The sequence below is a fragment of the Lissotriton vulgaris genome, chromosome 7, assembly GCF_964263255.1.
Source record: "Lissotriton vulgaris chromosome 7, aLisVul1.2, whole genome shotgun sequence".
In the NCBI taxonomy this organism is placed as follows: domain Eukaryota; kingdom Metazoa; phylum Chordata; class Amphibia; order Caudata; family Salamandridae; genus Lissotriton; species Lissotriton vulgaris.
Genome location: NC_141695.1, coordinates 734,736,811 through 734,759,951, shown reverse-complemented (window position 1 = coordinate 734,759,951; position 23,141 = coordinate 734,736,811).

Here is a 23,141-nt window from a genome sequence, read left to right as displayed (position 1 = left end):
ATGATAGCAGAATGTGGTAGGACTTCACAGCTTTAAAAAAACAGGCACACTGGATTCAAACATAGACCCACATTGTTATCTCAAGTGGAGTCGATTTGGGCTGAATCCCATTTTTTACTACATCTGTGGAGAGGTTATCACTCTCACCCTGCCTGTATCTCTTAAAGACTTCTTACAAGAGATGATGTGGCTATCTCCTTTGCACCCTTCAGTAACCACTGGATTCTTGCTTCTTAATATAACTGAAGTACAGGCATTGCCTGTTGCATCATTCAAAACTAAGGGCCTGATTTAGAGTTCAGCGGATGGGCTACTCCGTCGCAAACATGACAGATATCCCGCCTGCTGTATTTCAAGTGCCAGTGGAAATAATACACATGTTATGTTATGTTATGTTATGTTATGTTATGTTATGTTATGTTATGTTATGTTATGTTATGTTATGTTATGTTATGTTATGTTAGGGGAATTTGTTAAGCGCATGGCAACCCGTAGGCATCCCAGTGCTGATTGGACAATACAGACTGTAGACAAAAGCTCCCTAGAGGTCAATTCCCAAAAATGTCTAGAAATGATGAGCAGGGTCCTTGCCACCATGTTCAGCACCACCTGAAGTTTGTCAATCACTGGATTTTGTGCTCCCAGGTGGAGGTTATTTCCGTAGTCCAAGCGAGAGAGAATCAAAGCCTGGACTACTAGCCACCTGGAAAGAGGAGGGATCAGGCAAAACGCTTTTCGCAGCAGGCTGAAAGTTTAGTTGCTTTAGTCACCATGGAGATGGTTGTATCAAACCATACTCTCAAACACTCTTTTAATGGCTCTTATTAGGGTGGGTTGTGCCTTGATGGTCAGGCCAGCCAAGGGGCTTTTGAGGGTTTGCATTGTTCCCTTATATCATCAACTCGTTTTTATTTCCATTGAGCTTTAGACTGAACTTGTCAATCCAGCTAGCTACAATCTCAATGCCTTGAAAAACGACAGGCAGGAAATCCATCACATTTGTGAAGGCGTTACCCATTTGTCAAACTTTAAATCAGGCCAGAACTCATGCAGTTTACCGTAAAAGATATATTGGGTAAGTTACAGAAAGGTGTAAAGTTTATGGGTAAATTCAGTTGAAGGGATACATTTCTGCTTATCTACTTTCCTGTTGTGTTAACTCTGTCTTCAATGAGGGCAGGTACAGCTCTCCCAGCACAAAGTGAAATAGAAAGGAGGAGAGGAAACCTGCAAAACAAGCATTGGCAAAGTTAATAGGTTTGGCATTGACTGGAAACCTGTTGGTGCTGCCAATTATGGTGTTTTTAAATATTTTTGTAAAACCTTTTTGAACAAATATTGAAATCCAGGAACCAGGGCACCTATGAATGTGTGTACATACATGCTGTTGTCTTTTGTGTTATTGTAATAAAGTTTTACAAAGACATTAAAATATGGCTGCCCATTCTCATGCATGTACAAGACAAAGCCTTTCAGTGTTCTTGTAAATAGTTTAATAAAAACGTAAAAAATGGCCGCCATTACTAGTGCATGTATGTGCATGATCACACAATGGTAGTCATATAAAAATGGGCCAAAACCTATTTGAAGAAGGACACTTTTGCCTATGCATGTGTATGCCTGGGCACTATACTTTAATTTACTTTACTTTAAATCATTTTTATTGCGCACAAATCATCCCCAAGGGGATCTCTTGGTGCCTGAGATCAAAGGCATCATGTAAAGTGCGACTTAAAAGAACCAGGTGTTAAGCATTTTTTTAAATTGGGGCAAATTAGGGCAGTCCCGGATTTGGTCGGGGAGGTCGTTGCAGTGTTTGAAAGCCAGATAGAAAAAAGCACGACCCCCCATTTTAACCTTCCTAATTCTTCGGCTGAAGAGCAGGTTGCTGTATCTAAGCTGACATACAGGCTGATACCATTAAAGGTTTTTGGTCAAATAAGCTGAACCCATTCCATGCAAGGATCTATAGACCAAGCACAACAGCTTGAAGTGGGCCAGTTTCCTGATCGGAAGCCAATGTAATTGGTGTAGGAGAGGAAGAGAGGGGGTTCAGACTGGTTTAGAGAGGGCGAGGCGGGCAGCTATATTTTGCACAACCTGTAGTTTGGATAACAGGTCCTCCCTAATTCCTACCAGCAAAGAATTGCCGTAGTCAAGGCAGCTGATTAACAGCGCCTAAATGAGAGTCTTCCAGGCGTTTAGCGGAATCCATGGGAAGATCTTTCTAAGCATCTGCATGGTCCCAAAACAGGAGCCTGCAAGCATCTTTACCTGCTCCTCCATTGAAAGCTTATTATCGATTTTGATCCCTAGGTTCTTCGCCCAGCTTCTCGGGGATGGGGCTTCTCCCAGTTCGGATGGCCACCAATCGGAAGTCCACAGTTCTTCTGCCTTGCCAAAGAGGAGTATCTCTGTTTTCGAAGAATTTAGTTCTAAACATTTTTTTCTCATCCAATCTGCTATGCTGATCATACAATTTAAGAAATTGGCTTTTGCTACAGCAGGATCATTCTCTACGTGTACTATCAGCTGCGTATCATCAGTGTATGGTTTCAAACCCACAATTTCTGATAATTAAGGCTAAAGCAGCAACATATAAGTTGAATAATGTGGGACTCAATATAGAGTCTTGAGGTACCCCCTTGTCCACTGCAGCTGTAGACGGCATATAGGGTTCTAACTGGACACATTGTGTTCTATCGGAGAGGTAGCTCTGGATCCATTTAAAGGCCAGGCCTCCAACACCAATCTCTCGAATCCTGTTCAACAGGATACGATGAGAGATGGTGTCGAAGGCTGCCGACAAATCCGGCAGTACTAACGTAACTGGGAAGTCCTTATCCAGCGATATCCTAAGCGTATCCGTGACTTCAAGCAAAGCGGCCGCCTTGCTATAAGATGCGCAGAAGCCTGACTGAGATGGATTATTATTATTACTATTATTATTATACCAAATTTATAACGCGCACAGTTACCCAGGAGCATCCCGGCGCAGAACAGAACAAGGAAGAAAGCTCAGCTCAATCGCTACACTGGAAACAAATGAGTCTTCAGAAGTTTCCTAAAGGGTAAGATCTTGGGCTCTGAACGGATCTTAAGGGGCAGGGAGTTCCATAGAGTCGCCACTTGCACTGAGAAACGCCTGCCCCCAGAGCGAGCTCTCCTTACTCTAGCTGACTGCAGAAGATGTCTTTGGTCCGAACGCAGAGGACGTGTGGGCTTATAGGGACGTGCCATAGTGGAGAGGATGGGGGGGCCCTTACCATGCAGAATTTTGTGAGCCGTGCATAACGCTTTAAATTTCACCCGCTCCTTAACGGGGAGCCAGTGAAGTGTTTTCAGGGCCGGGGCAGCTGAATGTCTTCTGGGAACATCCATCAACACTCAGGCGGCTGCATTTTGTACCTGTTGGAGGGTTTTAAAAGTCGCTTCGGGAGCACCAAGAAACATCGCGTTCCCGTAGTCGAGCCAGTATCTTGCTCTGCTCTAGATAGCTAGAAAGATGTTGGTTTATTAGTGTTTCCATTATTTTGGAACAGCAAGGGAGCAGGGAAATAGGTCTATAGTTCTGCGCGTCCATAGGGTCTGCTAGAGCCTTTTTCAGCAGACGCTTAACATGCGCTACTTTCCATTTACGAGGAAAGGTGGCTGTGGCTAAGGAGATATTACGGATATCTGCCAAAGTGTCCGCCAAAACCGGGGCTAGCTTATTCATAGCCCTGGGTGGCAATGGGTCTAAAATTGATCCATATGTGGTCTGAGCCAATAGAGCACCCACCTGTTCCCCCGTGATGATGGGGAACTCCTCTAGGATCAGAGAGCCGGGTGTTGCCTTGGGGTCCTTACTCTTGTGTATCTCCTCTATCCGCCCCAAAGGAACAATATATTGTATCGATCTTATTGGTAAAGTGGGATGCTAGATGATCACAAAGCTCCTGTGTTGCCGGCGGGAGCAGGTTGTTTGCCGTTGGGCTTGTAAACTCTCTCAGAATGGTGAAGAGCTCACGCGATGAATCCTTAGCTTCCATAATCTGGGAGTCTAGATGTACTCTCCTGGCTACATTGCAGCTCTTTAAGTAAGTTTTAGGGGCCTCAAGATAGCACCATTCATCTGCTGAAAACTTGGACTTTCTCCACTTTCTTTCTATTGCTCTGCATGAGACCTTTTCCTTTCTTAGTGTAGCTATGTACCATGGAGCGGGGGCTACTCTGGTCTAAATCCTTACCATCTTCAAGGGTGCGATCACATCGAGGACCTCTGTGATGGAGGCCTCAAATAGCTCTAAAGCCAAATCGCAGTCATTCCCGCTCAACAGTACAGGGGGGGGATAGAGCCTGCTGAAAGCAGAGGCTGTTACCCCTTTTCAAACTCTACGCGGTTCTATAAATTGGGGATTGAGACCGTGTCCAGGGTCGTGCTAAGGTAAGGAGGACGTATTGCAATTGCCGGACCTCCACCTCTCTTCCCTACTCTGTCTTGGCGTACAACAGAATAGTCCACAGGAAATGCCATTGCTAGAGTAGGAGTGGACTCATTATTTAACCATGTTTCCGTAAATAAACATAAATCTGGTTTGGTGTCGTCTAACAGCTCCCAAATTTCAGCCACGTGTTTAGGAATGGATCGAACATTAAGGTAGAGTCCCTGCATGGGAACTGATGATTTCCCTTTTTTCTGCATCCCTATCCCCTCAACCTGATCTTGGACTAAACGGTGCCCCATCTGGTCGGTCAACGGGGTACATGGGGTGAACTTGGGGTCAGCTAGTGAGCGGCTGCAATAACGGCAGTTCCCACCTATAAAAAAACTGTACTGTATGAGGAGCGTGTCTCTCCCCCGGACAGAGAGGGACCACATGTCCCAATTGCATCGATCAGTTTCTCCCTCGAGTACTTTAACCTGCACACAGGGTGAACCTGGTCAGAGACGGGCAGCATCTCCTGGCAGCCGGCAGCGTTCAGGGATGGACAGGTGCAGACGGGCTTGCCTTAGGCGCGGCCACAAGCGCAGTAACTTTAGGCCCCCTCAAGACTTGCGAGCTAGAACGCTAACCACTGCAATGACAGTCAACACCCAACAGGAATTGAAAGAGCAGACTCTCTCCACGTAAACAGTCAGCTATCTGTTATGTGCCTGCATAAGAATAACAGGAAAAAACAATTTCGCCAATGCAAAACATACGGGCTCTAAAATGCGTGAACTTTAAAAATGCTAAAGGTTACAAGAAGTGCTCAGCATCACAGAAACTAGTTTGCCATTTTCTCGAGGCGCGGTAAATGTATGCCCCCGGAAGACTTGCGAGCAAGAACGCTAACCACTGCAATGGGGATTTGGGGGGGCGGCGACCAGCGGGAGGCCTGCCACCCCCGGGGAGTTTTGGGGCCGGGGGAGGGGGGGGGGGGGTAGAGCCAGCACCGTACGTGTGCTGGTTTTGGGCTACTTGGTAGCCTTGGGCTGGGGGTGGGCTGGTTTTGGGCTGGGTTTGGGCTGGCCACGTAAGAAACTGGACACCTTGTGCACAAGCCACCATTTTAGAAAGAAGGTGACTGGTGACACAGCAGCCGGGCGGTGGCAGCGGAGGTAATTGTTTTTATAATGGTTTTAGGGCGTACGGAGATTGCATGTTGATGGGGCATTTATGGAGGACGCGCGCGTTCGTGTAATGGCGACATTCGGCGGGGATATGATTTTCTGGTACGTGGGAGGCGCAATGGGCACGATTGTTCGGCTAGTAGGTCATTGTGGGAGGCGCAATAAGCGCGTTGGTTACGCTAGTGCGGTGCTGGTTTGGTGCCGGGGGTACGGTGGATTCATGTCTGCGGGGGCGCATGAGAGGTCTGGGTTTTTGGGCGTTGTGTGCATGGGGGGGGCGGGGTGGTGATGTTGGTGGCCGGGGGTGCGGTAAAGGGGGGTGCCTCCGGGGGCGCCGGTCGTTCGGGTGGCCCTCCCCGCCCCTTGTCGGGAGACACGGTGGGTCGGGTCGGCGGCGGAGGACTGGGGGTGACGCTGTGGGGGGTTCGGCCGCGGTTCAGTTTCTGGGAGGTCATGGTTTGGGAGTTTGCTTCAGCTGGGTTGGCGGGCCGCGGGTCATGCACCCCATGGCCGGTACGGTGCGTGCGACGGGAGGCGCAAGACTCTCGGTAGGAACCGGTGCCCTTGTGACGGGCCGGCTTGCACGATGCGTGACGGGGGGCAGGGAGCGGCATGGCCTGTCAGCATCTCGGTCGCGGTTAATCGGGGGGGACGGGGGGGGAGTGGAGTGGGGGGGTGCCCCCGAGGGGGAGGTGCGCGTGGTGGGGCCAGCGCAAGGCTCCGTCTCTGCGGGCGGGGTGGCAAGAGTGAGAGCCTGGGGGGGGATGGTGGGGGAGGGCCCTGCGGCGAGTGTGCGGTGGGGGGGCCAGGGTGTGGGGAGGGGTGCGGGCGAGTGGAGGGGGCGGGAGGGCCTGGGTGGGGGGGTTGGGGGTTGAAGGCACGGCGAGCGGGGGGGGGGTCAGGGGACTTGCGGGGGCGGGAGTAAGGGGGTTTGTTCTCCGGCGTGCTGGACCACACCTCTTGTTCAGGGCATGAACGTGGAGGTAGCCGCTCGGGGGAGCAGCATGCGGCTCCACTCGACCGAGGGGATGGGCCGGCTCTGCCTGGTACGGGCGGTCGTGCTCCCACGAGGGACCAGTCCTGGACGCGCCCGCCACTCCCACCCCGAAGGGTCAGGACGGCCGCCGGGGTTTGGGGAGGACGGCATGAGCTGTTTCACGGTGCAAATTATTCTTTATTTATGCATGCATTTGTTAATAAGAACATACCGGGTACAGGGGCATTGCCAGTGAATGAATTGATTAAGCAAGGTTACAGTACTGGAGGCTGAAGTGACAAGCGTGTGGCCTGATGCCAGGATAGCTCAGTTGGTAAAGCGTTAGACGTTTCAAACAAGATACACAGAAATGCAAGAGTGAGTGTTACGGGGCGTGGTGGCCCCATGAGAGTTTTGAAACGGACAGATGTGGGGGGTTGCTACGGGTTGTTACACTGGACCAGTGGCGTGGGCATGTTAACTAGAGTCCCGAACAAGGGGGCGGGGTAGTGCTGCAATAATGGCAGTCGCATGGAACACGCGTGCCCACTGGAGCGGCAATTAAATAGTGGAGGAGCCAGGAATTTTCTAGCCCATGGGGTCTGCCAGCAGGTAATAGTGGGGGCATGCTGTACCGTGGAAGGGCCTTGAGGGTGGCGAACTTTGAGGTCAGTTTGGGATGCCGGGGAGGAGTTGGGGGGGTCGCTAGATAGGGGGGTAGAGGAGTGGGAGGTTTGGGGGGTGGGGAGTATTGCGGTAGTCCAGTCTGGGTGGGGACCAGCGATGGGACCAGGGTTGTGGAGTTCGTGCTGGGGGAATAAGCGATGGAGCTCACCAAAAGGGCGCGGTGGGTGTCGAGCAGGCTTGGCATTTGTGGGACTGGGGTGGGTAGATTGTGTAGTGTGACGTTTAGGCCCCAGGGTTATGCGCTGGCGACAGGGATGGGTGTGTCATGTCATAGAGGTGTTGGATCGGGGAGATTGGATGTGGTGGTGTCAGGAACTGTCAGGGGGAGTAGGACGGAGCCAGAAAGGGGGTATTGAGGGACGAGTTATTTATTGATTTAGGCGATTTTATATAGCGCAGACGTTACCCGAAGGTGTCAGGGCACTGCACAATAGGACAGGTTGGTACCGAGGTAACAGTTACAAAGGAACAAGTTGCGTAAGTAAACGTGGGGTTACATGGGTCGAGGGGGCCAATAGTGAGCATCCAAAATACATGAGGTAGCAATCGGTGCATCACAGGAGAAAAAGTGATACGTGGGCGGGTTACGAAACGTGCAAAGTACCAGTAGAGGTATAAGGCAGCAATGGGTGGCAGACACTCAGACAAGAACAAGCGTTATAGGGGCAATGGGGGCACTCATGCAAGTACCTAAGCAAACAAAATACAAAAGGTGGCAAACTGTTGTTACAAGCCAAAGGTGGTAAGGGGGCCCAGTGCTGGGCAGGAGGCCATGGGCCATTGGAACTGGTGGAGGAGTTGGCTATATGTGGCAGACACTCAGGCACAAGAACAAGGGTTACGTGGGCAATGGTGGCCCTCGGGCACGACCCTGAGCAAACAAACTGCGAAAGGTGGCAAACGGTTTGTCACAGACGACAGGTGAAAGGGGGAGCCCAGTGCTGGGCAGGAGGCCATGGGCCATTGGAACTGGTGGAGGAGTCTGAGGAGGCCAGGGGGCACTTGTAGTATGTGGAGGATTTGGAGGGGGAGTTGGGAAAGGGGGGGTGCAAAGTAACTGTGTTGGTAGTGTTGTTTGAGGTATGCCCACGGCAAGGAGCGCCGAGAGAGGCGCCCCCCCCCGCCTCCGCTGGTTAGGCGGCGGGATCCAGTGGACGCCAGCCTTGACGCCAGGTAAGGATGGTGGTGAAGTAGGGGAGTGGTTGGAGTAATACTTGGCTGTCGGTTGGTGCGGATACCGGAGAGCTTGGGGGGGCGCCGGGGAATGGCGCGGTTGGAAGGGGTGCCAAGGGGGGGGGCGGGGAGAGGGGAATAGGGGTCAAGGTTCGGGGCATAGGCCCGTCACCGGTGAGGGTGGAGGAGTTGAGCCGGCAATGCGATCACGGGCCAGCGCGGGGCAGGTGTATAAGGAGGAGAGCGGGGCGGGGGATGGGGTCCCCCCCTCTTTCGGTTTGGAGCCGCGCAGCGGGGTTGAGGGTTCTCCTGCAGGGTTGGGCGCAGGAAGGAGCCTGGCCGGTCTCGGTTGTCCAAGCAGCGTGCGGGGTCGGGGGGTGGGGGGGGTCAGTCGGTCGGGGACTTTAGCGGCGGTACCCTCAGGGGTGGGGTATACAAGCTGGGACATGGTGCGGAGGACCCCGGAGGCGGTGGCTGAAGGCTCTGGGGCAAAGTGCGCAGTTCAGTTGGCGTCCTGGTGGTTTCGGAGGCACGCGGGGGATCACCGGTCGGGGGGACACGGTTTGACCGGGGGGCCTTGTGGGGGTCAAGAGCATGGGGGGGTTTTATTATTTCGCGGGAGCGTTTGGGCGTTAGATTTCTTGTTGCAGTGGGCTTTTCCTGGCGGACAGGCTCTGGGACAGACGCACGATCTGGAGGACTTCTTGCTGGTGGGACAGCCGGGTTCAGCACACTGCCGGCGGTTGCTGGTCAGTTATGGGCCTCGTGGCTTGCCTGGGGGGGCGCCCCTGGCGCCAGGGAAGATGTACGGTCCCAGTACAGTGCTGTCCTTGGTTGGATAGAGCTCGACTCCGGGCCATGGAAGCACGCCTGCCAGAGGACGAGGGGGCGGCAAGGTTGGCATGGGGGGGGGGGCGACAGCATGGCACATGGGCTGTTCAAATTTTGGTGCGCTGGGTGCGCATTAGGTGAATTTTGCAGTGGGTTTTTTCCTGGCGGACAGGCTCTGGGCGGTGACTGACTATCTGGTTGACGTCTCGCTGGTGGGACGGCCGGTTTTCGACGGACTGCCAGTGGAGCTAGACGGTTTTCCGGGCATTGTGGCTTACCTGGGGTGCCCCGGGCACCAGCGAAGACGCACGGCCCCAGTTAGAGGCTGTCATTCCTTTGTATAGAGCTCGACTCCGTGGCCATGGAAGCACGCCTGACGTAGGCCAGGGGGATGGCAACGTCGTCGTTTGGTTCTGACGCTGTCCGGTTTTGACGCGGCCGCATCCTCGGGTACGTTGTCGGTGGGGAGTAAAGGGGGGGATTGGCTGGGGACAGGCGTTCGGGGGCATTTCCTGGGTGTGCATATGAGCGGACGCGGGAGGTAGTGCGGCGGTCTGGTGCAGTGGGGGCAGGGAGATGGACGGCTTCCGCAGGAGCGGGTCTCGCGGTTCGGGTTGAAGTAGATGGACGGGGGCTTTCAGGGGGCGATTCGCCATTGGCGGGGTGATTGGGGGGACGTATGCGGCACAGGCATTAGGGGTCCTGCGGCACGCCCTATGGTTTATGGGTGAGGACCTGAAGGTGTTACGGAGGCATTGTATCGGAGTGGGGGCGGCAACGGAGGCAGCGCAGCAAGGTTGAAAAGGGCCGCGGGCCCTGGAGGTCGGACTGTTCCGAGGCAGATGCAGGCTGCGGGATTGGGAAGTGAACATGCGATATGATGGACATTTCTCGCCTCTCACATGTGTGTCTTTTCAGGTGCAGGGGAGGGGCCAACTGCAGCGGCGCTGGAGAGTTCTGTTGGGGCATACTCAGTTGTAAAGCAGGCCGAAAGGGAGACTGGGTCAAGCAACGGAATCAGTGGTCGGAGTCGGACAACAGGTCTCAGGGTCAGCGGCAAGGATAAGGGGGCATGAGCTGGCATGCGTTGGCAGGCTGTGTGTGCAGTGGAACAGGGGAGAGGGTGCCTGACGTGGGCTTGGTACAGTGCAAAGGGTTTGCGTTGGGTTCAACAAGTGAGGAGGGATCTGGTAGAGGTACGGCGCGGGTAGGCGGGGTGTCAGGTTGAGGGGTCAGAATTTGGTCCCAGGTGGGTGGTAGGGGGGCGAGAGGCCAGCGGCCATCGATTGGACACGTAGGGAATTTTCAAGGAAGCAAAGGTCGGGGAAGGTAGACGGATGAGAGGAGGTAGCACCCAGAGCTGCGGCACGGGGCAGTGAACTGGCAGGGGATTGGGGTTTTTCCACCTGGGGTACGGAATGGAGTTCTGTGCTACACTTGAGGGAGGCACTGGAGAGGGTTGGGGCGCAGATGGCTGGAAGGGCTGGATTCCTAGGGGGGGTCGAAAGCCGTTAGCACGCCTTTCGAGTGGCGGTTCTTCCTAATATATGGGGGAAGTATAGGAGTACGGTTGTTGGATTAGCGGGGGTAGGTCAAGCATAATAAAGGATTTAGCCAGGTGGAGAGGCAAATTGACGTTTATGCTAATTGTTTACTGTTTGTGGATTGGGGGAACCAGTTAGGGGAGGGGGTGGGGGGCTTTGTCAGGAAATTGCATATTTAGTGAGGTATAGTTTTGTACGGCACAGGCCAAGGGTTTCATTGTTAAGGTGCACCTGCTTCCAATAAAGCGGCCTTTATCACACCTAATTTTGAATCTCTGGTCGGTGCTTCCCCCCCCCCCCCCCCCCCCCTTTAGGCCCCAATGGGTTTCAGCGCCCTGCAGGAAGTGAAAGGGCAGACTCTCTCCAATCAAACAGCCAGCTATCTGGCTGCGGTGGACACAGGTAAAAACAATTTCCCCAATACAAAATTTACGGGCTCTAAAATGTGTAAACTTTAAAAGTGCAAGAGGTTACAAGAAGTGCTCAGCATCACAGAAACGCGCTTACCTTTTTTCTATGTGCAGCCATTTTGGAATGTATAACAAGAACATTTTAAAACTTGACTACATACAAGCAATGCCCAGTGGATATGTTGCACTGCAAGTGATGCCGAAGACCCATACAGTAGTGTCTAGGGTGCTGCGGCGGACACAGAAAATGTTAAAATACGTTAAAAGAATGCAAGGCGCCACCCCCCTTCGGGGAATGGCGTCGTTAGTGGCAGCCAAAGGGCCGACCCAGAGTAGGTTCACTTCCGAGTCAGCCGACCCGGAAGTGGATATGGTGCAAGGACCAATAGGAAGGGGGGGCGGCGGAGCGCCCCGGAAGTAGTCGTATGGCGCGAGGTATAAAAGCCCGCGACCATCTTAGAGGCCCCCTCTTTGTCCGCTGACCGCCCAGGAGTCGGACGTCGCCTAGAGAAGACATCGCGGGACCTTCGTGTGGGAGTGAACAGCGAGGGTCAATCCGACTCGTGATCTAGGTTAGAGGGCCGTGCAGTGTGTTGTATGATTGAGTTTTAAAGTTGAGGGAGCGTTATGCATGCATATCTCTTTGTTCATACGTTTTGTGGAGGGAGGATCGGGTTCCAGCGGTAATTTTAAATGCTGTTGAGGTCGCCCCCTTGTTGTCTTCATATCCAGGGGGGTGAGCGCTGGCGCATTTAGCACAACCTGATTCCCCGGGAACAAGCCCAAGCCGCGGCACGGCTTGCCTAAATGCATGTAATATCAGTTAAAGGTTTTTAACGTTTGTTTTCTTTAAGTGCAGGATGCCGCCGAAGAGGGCACCGAAGGGCAAAGAACCCATAGCCAAAAATGATGAATACCTCGCTTTTACGGAGCTGCTGGAGTTCACAAGAGAAAAAGGCGTGGATTGGGTACTAAAGAACATGAGAGAAGGAGCTAGAGCAGATGCGAATTCTCAGGAAGAAAGGGGGAGAGGCAGGAGAGCGAAGCGTACCCCAGAAAAGCTTAAAGGTGCGACAAAAGGCAAACGGTCTAGGCCGGCAGACCCCCAACCAGCATCACCAGGTGAGGAGGAGGTGCTAGAGACTTTTGACTCGAATTCAGGCGCAGATAAAGACAAAGACGATACTGAAGGGCAGCACGTGGTGGCTAGGCCCACGCAAATAGGGGGGCTCCCCGTCACTCCTGTGGGGGGGTCCTGTTCGCAGGGTATGTTACCGCCAGTTGTGGCGCAGCCGGGTAGCGGAGTGTCTCAAGTGTGGGTGCAACCCGGAGGGGTCGCGCAGTTACCAGGGATGCAATTATATGGATCGCATGGGCAAGCGATAGGTAACGGCCTCATAAGCTCGATGCTTCCTGCCATGTCCTACCCGACAAATGGGGCCCCCGTAATGATGAATGCTTACTCGAATTTAGGGTGTCCAACACAGGGCCCAATGGCTAGCACCGTGGTTGATGGGACTGGGTCTCCTAATAGCCAGATACAAGGGGTGGCTGGGGGGCAACCGACAGGTCACCCACTGTTAGCATTCAGCCCGTTAATGTTTGGTTCATCCTCAATGACCCTATCGCCATCCACAGGGATCACCTGGCACGTGCCAGCAGATATGAAAGAAAAGATACTCAGAGGTGAATATGTGGAGGTGTTCGACCTCCTTAATGCAGGGGTAGCGGCGGGAAAACCCAAAAGTGGGAAAGAGGGTGAATATAATCAAAAGAAGTCGTGGGTGGAGTGGTCCATGAAAAATTGGATCACGGGATTTGCTATTTATGCCGCAGTTATATTGGAAAAGTATCCTGTGCTGGGCCCTCAAATGATGAGCTATATATCCCTGATTCACGGTGCGGCAGCTGAGTTTCCAGGCCAGGGGTGGTTAAAGTATGATAAAATGTTTAGACAGATGAAAGCTGTCCACCCAGGTATATCATGGGACCAACGGGAGATCAATCTATGGCACACAGTGTTCTATTCCTCCCCCTCAGCGTCTAACACTGCTCCCCCTGCTCAGAATCAGTCCTTTCGGAGTGACAAAGGCGTTGGAGAGAAAAAACAGGCCTGCTGGCAGTTTAACAGAAATGAGTGTACCAGGGGGGTCTTGTGCAGGTTCAAACACTGCTGTTCATATTGCGGCGGAACCTCCCATCCTGAAATCAGATGTTTTAAGAAAACTGGAAATCCCAAGGAACAGTCCAGCCATGTCACCCCAAAGGGAAAGCCACCTAAAACTTCCGACAAGGCTACCAACTCCCATTAAACGGCATGTCCTGACACACCTCCTCAGTAGGTATGACAACCTCGAGGAGGCCCAATTCCTGCTTCATGGTTTTACGTTTGGCTTTCGTATCCCGTCTTCAGCCCCCCCTTCCAATGTCCCGCCCCGTAATCAAAACTCAGTGTTGCGAAACATGGAGGCAGCGCGAGAAAAAATCATGAAGGAAGTATCCTTGGGACGGGTCGGGGGCCCTTTCAAAGATCCACCTACCCATAATCTGGTTTGCTCGCCGTTAGGATTAGTTGCGAAAAAAGAGGAAGTAAATTCCGTCTGATTCATAATCTATCAAGCCCCCCAGGGTTATCTGTCAATGATAAGCTAGACCCAGACCTGTGCTCGGTACGGTATACCAAGTTTGACACGGCCATTGAAAAATTGCAGGCACAGGGGGAAGGAGCATTAATGGCCAAAGCTGATATTGAGTCGGCTTTTAGGTTACTGCCTGTTCACCCAGAAGATACCAGGTTCTTGGGTTTCACGTTTGATGGTAACTACTTCATAGACTTATGCATGCCTATGGGGTGTTCTATTGCCTGTGCAGTTTTCGAGACGTTTGCGAGGTTCCTGGAATGGGCGGTGGAGCAGTTCCTGACCTCAGACAAATCGCATGCAGTAGTCCATTACTTGGATGATTTTTTATTCATGGGTCCCGAGGGTTCCCAGTCTTGCAGGAAGGCCCTTCTGGGCTTCCAGCATTTGGCTGGGGCGCTGGGGGTGCCATTGGCGGCGGAAAAAACCGAAGGCCCGACTACATGTTTGACCTTTTTGGGAATTTAAATTGATACTACAACAGGTGTGTGCAGGTTGCCAAAGACTAAAGTAGATGCCTTCAAGGCCGCAATTGATAGCTGTTTAGGAGCAAGGAAGGTAACCTTACACCAGTTACAGGTTCTTTTGGGTCAACTGAACTTTGCCCTGCGGGTCATACCAATGGGCAGGGCTTTCTCCAGGAGTATAGCGAGGGCAATGTCCGGGCTGTGGGCAAAGCACCACAGGGTGAGGCTTTCAGCCGAGGTGAGAGAGGACCTACTGATTTGGAAATGTTTTTTGCAGGATTTCAATGGCACAGTGTTGTGGCGGGCAGCCAGCACCTCAAATGCGGACCTTGAGCTATTCACTGATGCTGCAGGGAGTATTGGCTTCGGGGCGATCTTGGGCCCAAAATGGTGCATGCAGCATTGGCCAGACGAATGGATAGAGCGAGGTCTGACCCATAACATTTCTTTTCTAGAGTTGTTCCCCATAGTGGTAGCTTTGCACTTGTGGGGGGATATGCTCGCAAACAGGCGCATTGTATTCTGGTCGGACAGCATGTCAGTGGTCATGGTGATTAATAACCAGAGAGCAACCTGCCCTTGGGTACTCAGGCTATTGAAAGAGTTAGTATTGCAGTGCCTGAGCCACAATGTCCAATTCACTGCTAGACATGTTCCAGGTGTAGAGAACAAAGCGGCTGATGCATTGTCTCGTTTTAAGTTGACAGAATTCCGGGAGCATTGGCCGCAAGCGGAGACGACAATGACAGCCTTCCCAGCGGAGCTATGGAAGTTTGGTGCCCCACGGCTGCCGAGTTGATATCTGCATCCTTGGCCCCCAAGACTAAGAGTATGTATCAAAAGTCCTGGGAGTGTTATGCGGCATACTTGAGGGGAGCGGGCCTAGTGGACGCCATTGTGCCGCAGAGCGTGTTAGGTTTCATAGTACAACAAAAAGAGAAAGGGAAATCAGTGGCATTCATGAAAAGACAGTTGTCGGCATTGGCATTCTATGCAGGTCTACAGGGAGTTTCTGACCCGACAAAGGATCAGAGGGTAAGAAGAGCAATGAGAGGTTGGGAACGCTTGACACCAGGGGAAAAAGATTCCAGAAGACCCATAGACGTAGGGAAGTTGGTTAAAATCTTGGAGGCACTGCCGTTCGTTTGTTTTTCCCCCTATGAGACGCAATTATTCCGGGTGGCCTATGCCTTAGCCTTTTGCGGAGCATTGTGGATCTCAGAATTACTCCCAGCGTCCAAGACAGATAGTGAGGGGGGCCTAAGGTGCTCGGACATAATTGAGTCCGAAGGTGTCCTGAGACTTAGAGTTCGTAGATCGAAGACGGACCCTTTGAGTAAAGGGACTTGGTTACAATTGGGTAGAGTAGAGGGGGAGCCCTTCTGTCCAGTTAACCTACTGAGGGGATTCATCCAAGTCAGGCCTCAGGGAGCGGAGGATAGACTGTTAATTCACGAGAGTGGTCTACCTCTTACCAGGTTTCAGTTCACACGAGTAGTTAAAATGACCCTGGCAAGGATCGGAGTTGATCCTACCGACTTTACATCCCATTCTTTCCGAATTGGAGCAGCGACAACAGCTGCTGGCTTAGGCCTGCCCGAACAGGTAATCAAGAGATTAGGTCGCTGGAAATCAGCATGTTATGAACGTTATGTCCGCCCGCAATTAGTCTAGCAAATCTGTTTCTCTAATTTTCGTCCCCTTCTGATTAGATTCATTCTCACCGTATCTCTTAATGTTTACTATAGGTACCTCCCCTAAGAGAATCCAAATATGTTGGTGTGGCCACTCCTTCATTCGCAGGGCGGGGGCGCACTTCGAAAAGACACTCAAAGACAGGGTGACCATGATGCATGGTTGTGATCATCATTGGGTAGGCATAGGCGGGCAGCGCCTAACAGACGTCCCTAGTGATGTTAAGGCGGCTTTGGCCAGAGGCATGCCTTATCCGGATGTATTCGTGTTGCACTGCGGAGGCAACGATATGATTCCGGGCGGAAAGAGAGGAGTGAAGGAGTCCTTGTTCTCTACTCTAGCAGCGGTCAAAAGCATTTTTTCGGAAGCCATAGTACTGTGGTCAGAAGTCATCCCGAGGCTCGTTTGGGCGCGGGCGCACCTATGAAAGCAGTGAACAAATCTATTAAAAGGTTGAACCAGTCGGTGGCGGAAATCCTCCAAAAATCTAGTATTAGAACTATTCGTCACAAGTTGATACAAACGACCAGGCCGGAGTTATACGCGGAGGATGGAGTGCACCTTTCTGAGGCGGGCACTGAGATATTTATAGAAACAGTCCTAGGGGCCATCTCCGAAGCTCTCGAGCGCGGGGGGGGAGGTCGAGTCCGCCAGTAAGCGCCTCGCCCTGTGGCGGGGTTCCGGACAAGAATACCACGGGTACTTCTTGTCTAGTGACAGTTTTACCTCTGAACAGGTTTGCTAAATCATTCTGGACTCTGGGCTGGCGGGAGAGTTGGGGCTGACCTGCTGGTGGCCTTGGCTCTTCAGCCCTACCCCGGAGGCCGCTGGTTGCCCAAGTGGGGGCACATTACTCACCTGCGGCTCTGTTGACCGGAAGGGGGTTAACGTAAAGAGAGCAGGTGATCTGGGTTGCGGCCTGCTGGCGCAACCCTGAAGTCAAATCAAAGGCCCATTGGAGAATGGGCGGTAAATGAGTGTATATTCTATATAAGTGCAAGTTTATTCTTAAATACTGTGATGGAATATTTTACTAATAAATAAAGAAATGGGTGGGTCAATGAAGTAATTGACCTTTGAACTTAATTTTTAATAAACAAGCACACTGCAGAAAATCAAGCATGACTCCTGAGTTTGATGTTGAATTGGGGCCTCGTAAAGCATGCAGTAGGGAGGGGGGAGAATGCACTTTGTATGCCATCTATATAGAATTCCACAATTGCTCAGTGCCCATGGCACTGAAAGGGACTGCTTTCTCCGTGAGAAACGACACTGTGCTTGGTAGAATGTTGTCGTTTATAGAATAAGAACCCGAAGTCCCAACTGGGCTCTCCAACTGTCCATGTTGTAAGCTGCAGTGAACAGAAGCAAAACGTAAATTTAAATTGTAGAGGACTGGATGTGGAAGACTGACTGAAAGTCCCTATTGGTAAGTCTAGTTTCATAAAATATTTTACCAAAAACAACAGCTCTTGGCTAACGTAAGTTTTTGTCAATTAACTATTGCACATTTTCCCATCTGCATTCTCTGTTCACTTTATAGCAAATATCTTCATATTTTCAGGAAACTCAGAAGAATATCTAGCAAACCTCTTGCAGACAATCTCACGCAGAGCGAGTTAAAACCCCAGGCCATCCCAGCTGCTGATCTCTTCCTCCCACTTATTTACAAACCTTATTGCTTTCTCAGGAAGTGCTATTGACCACATTACCTGTGCAGACATGCCGAAGGAAGAGCTTGACTGGGTTGGTGCTGAGTAAGTGAAAAGAGACTCTGAACTCAATAAAAATGTTTTGAACAAATTAGTTTTATTAAAGCAGTGCACTACAATACTGATCTCAATTTACCTCTTGCATCATGATACACAAAAACTACAAACATAATACAAACTCCTTAATACTTGTGCGTTTACGTGAAGGTGATTGGAGAATCATCAACCCACCGTTGTTGCAACCATTGTGTGACTGTGAACTGATTAGCCCTACCTCTAACATATGATGATCAGATCACCAGAGATGGTAACCTCTCAAAGACAGGAGGGTCAATGTTAATCGTAGGTTTAGGGTCATCTACAAAGCCTACCACAATGTCTAATTTACCTATACACATTCCCTACAGTCATCAAGGCATTTGCAGTGGGATCTCCCTAAGCATTTTTTTTCATCCAAACTTAAGCTCAAAACTATAATCTTTTGTACAGTCATAGAATACTGCAACAGTGAGTCCGTATAAGTGTGTGGAAATGTGACTAATATATTGCAAAGAATGTGAGTTATAAAACCGCTCTGATTCATTCCAATACCAAAATACACATCATAATCATATACAAAGATTTTTAGAAGGTACAGAGACCTCGATCTACTGACTGCCCCTCCTCCACAACTTTCGGTAGCATCCCCGTAGTGGGAAAGGCTTCTTTAGAGGCTCTGTACAGGGACTTCAACTATCTCGAAGAGGTCCTGTAAGGGATATCCCTTGCAATATACAAAAATGCAATGCATGTACACATTGGTCAGTTGGTCTTTCCTAAGAAAGGCGCCTCTAATAAGGCGATCCAAAGATTTTGAATCTCAAATGATCCTGCTTCCAAAGACGTTTAAGGGTTTCAGCAATTGAATAGGAGGCACACGTTTCTAAATGGAAATACATCTGTTTGTATTTGCAGCAGGCAAGTACCACTGTGATGATCTCCTGCCTCTTTGGAACGATAGATCCAGCGCCTTGATGGGTGACTGTAGAGACTCGTCCATCATTCTTTCGATAAATGTTGACTGTAGGTAAGAAGTGGTCTATTGGTTCATCAACAATGCACGGGAGAGCAAAGCAAAACGCAAATTGGTACAAATCATAACTGGCAGGATATTTCCTGCCAATTTTCCAAATTGCAGAGTCAGGAACGAGATGTACTTGATTACCTTTGTCTAAGGCATTGTGTCCATATAGAGGTTTTCGGAGAAGGGATGTTGCAAAGCCAGGGTCTTTGTGTCGCAAAATGTCTGTCACTATCAGATATGCAGCCTGCCAGGGCCAGTTGTGAAGTTTTGATGGCATTTCAACTACACTTTCAACCTCGAATGTCTTTATCATCAAACATCACACAATGGATATTTGGGAATTAAATTGAAATTACACGTGGATTTGACAGTACATTTTTACACGCATCATTTCCTATTATTTATGTTGTTGGCCCCCGTGTTTTTTTCTCAGGCTGCCATGAACCTTTCTACAAGTGTAAATAATGTACCTGAGTTAATGACGCTGATTAGAAGAGGAAACCTTTATGCCATTTTCAATAAGATGCAGCTGGGCACCCCGTATGCCCCTGTGTGGGAAAATGTTTCCTCTGCATGATATTAGAAACGTACATTCAAGTGAAAAACCTCTGTGCAACTAGCAAATTGTTTTTGCCAGTGAATTCATTAGCTGCCTAATACCCTATGCTGTGATTGCCTATAGTAGGGTGACATGACATGGTTCATTAACAGTTAGTGGATTTAATAAGGCAGTGGATCTGGGAAAGGGGTGTGGCCGAAGAAGGTCTACTAGGCATAATGTACCAGAGGTGTGGCTCATGTAATTATGAGTGTGCATAAAACGTGTGAAGTGGACATCTGTGCTTGAGCACAGCATGCCATTTGGCCACTATTTGGATGGCTCTGACTATGACTATGTTTTATGTAGGTGCGTCCAAATACTCTACACCACTTCAAACACATACACCCAAAGTATGACAGCTCTATTGTCTTTGCAATTGTTTGCTAGTACTGCTCTTTAATTCATATCTGATAAATGAATAATAACTTCAGTTTTTCCATTCACTTTGATTAACTTTGCAATCTACCTCTATGCAGTAGGCATTTACGCAATTTCACTCTACACATCCCTCTCAAGTTTTCCCAATTGAGTGTCTTACACTTATCTCCTTACTCTCCAACTCTGTTTTTTCACGCTCATCTTCTACATACTTTCATTCCACTCATGTTTTTCTTTTTTAGGTTCTGGGCTTTGACAGCTCAGCTGTATTGATATACACTGCTAACAAAAACATAGAGTTGGATGTGGGTCACCTCATTCAACCATTGGCTTTTACGACCAGCCTCGTTCAGTCATTTGCTTGAGCATTTATCCTTCAAATCCTGCTTCATCCCAGTGGTGTGTTCGCCTCCCACTTAATGATATTCGTTTTGTGAGTGTATCTTTCTGCCTCCACTGAAGCGTTTTACAGAGCCCTCAGTCCTCGCCTGCCAGCTCCCTTCCATGCGCATTGTTCTGATGTGCTAATACTGCATGTGGCTTCAACAATGCTTGTTCACCATGGCATTATCTCTCTTTCTCTCTCTCTCTCTCTCTCTCTCTCTCTCTCTCTCTCTCTCTCTCTCACACACAGACACACACACACACTCACCTCTTTGTCCCCCTATCTTTTGTGGTTCTCTCTTACTTCGCTCCTACTTTCTAGTTCTCTTTTACTTTGGAACTCTTACTCTGACTTTTGCTACCGGCTCCTTCACACACTTTCCCATAGAAGCAAAGTTACTATTGCCAATATGTGCCATCGATCTACACAGATGAAAAGAATGGATAAGCATGTAGTCTCAACATCTTAATGACTCAGTGGTACACTCTGTGAGAAACACGTTCTCATTTCAGCCTCAACACGTGGACTGTCAATCATGCCAGATAGTAAACACCAATCCACAAACTGAACTCACCAAGACACTTAGGGCTTAATTACGAGTCTGGGGGTCCCGACTGCCCTATTACAATAGGGGCAGTCGTACCGCTATTGCCCCGCGGCAGCTGCAGGGAACAGCCGTTTTCTGGTAGTGTTGTGGCTGTCAGGAGGCAGCATTGCTTGGCTGAACCGTCGCGATCCTACCAAGCATATTACAATTTTCCTCCCCACTAGAGTTTTCATGATGGTTCCACTGCCATGAAAACTGTGGGGGAGAAGAAACGTAGGGCCCCCTTGTGCCTCTGTGCCATGTGGATGCACACAGGGGGGCACACCAGTTCTTGCACTGCATGGACTTTGCAGTCCATGACATGCAGGAACTCTTTTTGGCGTTCCCATTGCGGTGCCATTTTCAGGGCACACCATGGGAAAGTCAAAAAAAAAACCCTGGAAGGTGGTTTGGCCACAGCTTGGGTGGTGGGGCGGCGGGGTGGACCCGGCGCCACACCGCCAAAGTCATAACCAGGCCCTTGGAGGTAACTAAGTTTACAGTATGCGTTATATAAGAATCATATGTTGAATGAAACACAAAACTACAGAAACATCTCAGATGAGAAAATACTCGTAGGAAACAGGGGCACATATTTGCAACAAAAACTAAAACCTGTGAACTGTATTAGTGACTGCACCACACCCTTGATATACCTTAAGGTTTCTTTGACCCTTATTTTAATGATTGGTGTACAGCCTCTTTAGGTTTTTACAGCTTTTTAATTTTCACAAACTGTTCTTTTTGCTTTTCAGAACCAAAATCTCAAAACCTGAGATATCCAGACTTGTAGTGTGCCTGTTTTATGTGCACCAGATTGTGCCTGTTAAAAACTGTGCAGGCAAAAGCCTGCAATGTGCGCAATCATCCTAGCAGTTACAATGTTACAATCCTCATTTGGGTGCAAACATAGGTTAGCACCCACACCCAGCTTCTTGACTCATTTGTTACGAGGTCCTATGTAATATTAAGAAACCTTGTGTTCTTAATGATAAATACTGGAGGTCAGATAGGAGAGCAGATACAATGATTTCTAAACCAACACATCGCTTCGCAAAGTAAGAAAACAGCGATTAGAGCCTGTGTTTGCTGGTTGAAGCCGCCAATCATGCCACCTTTAAAGTTGTCCAAGCACAGGTGCAAAATGCTGAGCTAGACCTGGACTTTTAGCTCACATTCCTTTCCAATTTAGCAGACGCTTTTTTTTTATTAAGGTAAACATTTATATAGTGCGTAACTCTAGTGGCTTTGGCATCTGAGAAAATAGCTTGTATTTCTCCACTAGGTATTCTTTTCATGCTTAAACCTGGATAGCACGTGAATGGTAAATATGTCTCGAGAAAATGGTGATAAATAACACAACTGACAAAATGGTGTTTGGCAGTCGTGTAGCAGGGCAAGCAAGAGCTTGCAGTGATGTTGCAAAGCAGTCTGTGAACGTAAAAGGAAAATATAAGGGCGGTGATGCATGATTTATGCAATTTGCCCTTGGAGCACGGGTGGATCTCTGGTACACAAACTACTTATGCAAGCAGTTTTCTTATTAATGAGTCAGTACATACTTGGATTTGCAATAGCACATGGAGAAACATTTTAAGACAATGAAAGTTCACAATATTCAGTCTAAAAAAAATGATAGTATATGTACAATGTGTAATGAAATACTTTTAAGGTACCCAGCCCGAAAAGCGTCACATGGCTCACAAGTCAAGTCAGACAGCTCAAGTTAATACAACAGCACAATGTGTCTTTCTTCAAGACTCAAAACAAAAGAACCGAGCGTCTGGGGGTTCTTTTGGGGCATTGTTAGGTGACTCTTCCATTGGAAGACTTGCTTGGCTGTCTTTTGGTTGCTGAGTGTATGTGGATTCCCAATCTAAAATTCTCATTGCCTGGACAGATGGAGCGGACCACCGCTTGCCCCTGTTGACAGTCATCAAACGGTGAGACTGCTGGGAAACCGTGAAAATACCTGGTAGGAAAGTGATGCTGAAAGTTACAGCAGGAAAGGTCAAAGAGGCAACACCTATCCGAAAGTGCTTGAATTGTCAGCAGGCAGATCTCATCTGATCAAATGTAAGCTCTTTAATTGACTTTGTAAATAAGCAGAAACAGGTAAGATGAAGGAATATATTTTAGTAGCAGCTTCTCGGTTAGCAAACTCTCGTCTACAATATCTTCTTCTAATCATTTGAAGCGCTTAAGCACGTGTAATTTGAAAGTAGTCTACAGTCAAGTTCTTCAATCAGGTGCCACTGGGTGTTGAATGAGGCCTGGTTACATTTCAACAACCCTGTGCACGCAATAAACATATTGTTTATAGCTGAGTCTGTCACTACAAGACCAGCGGTGTCCTGGTTCAAATAGCAGATTCATTAACTGACAACTCATTACGTAA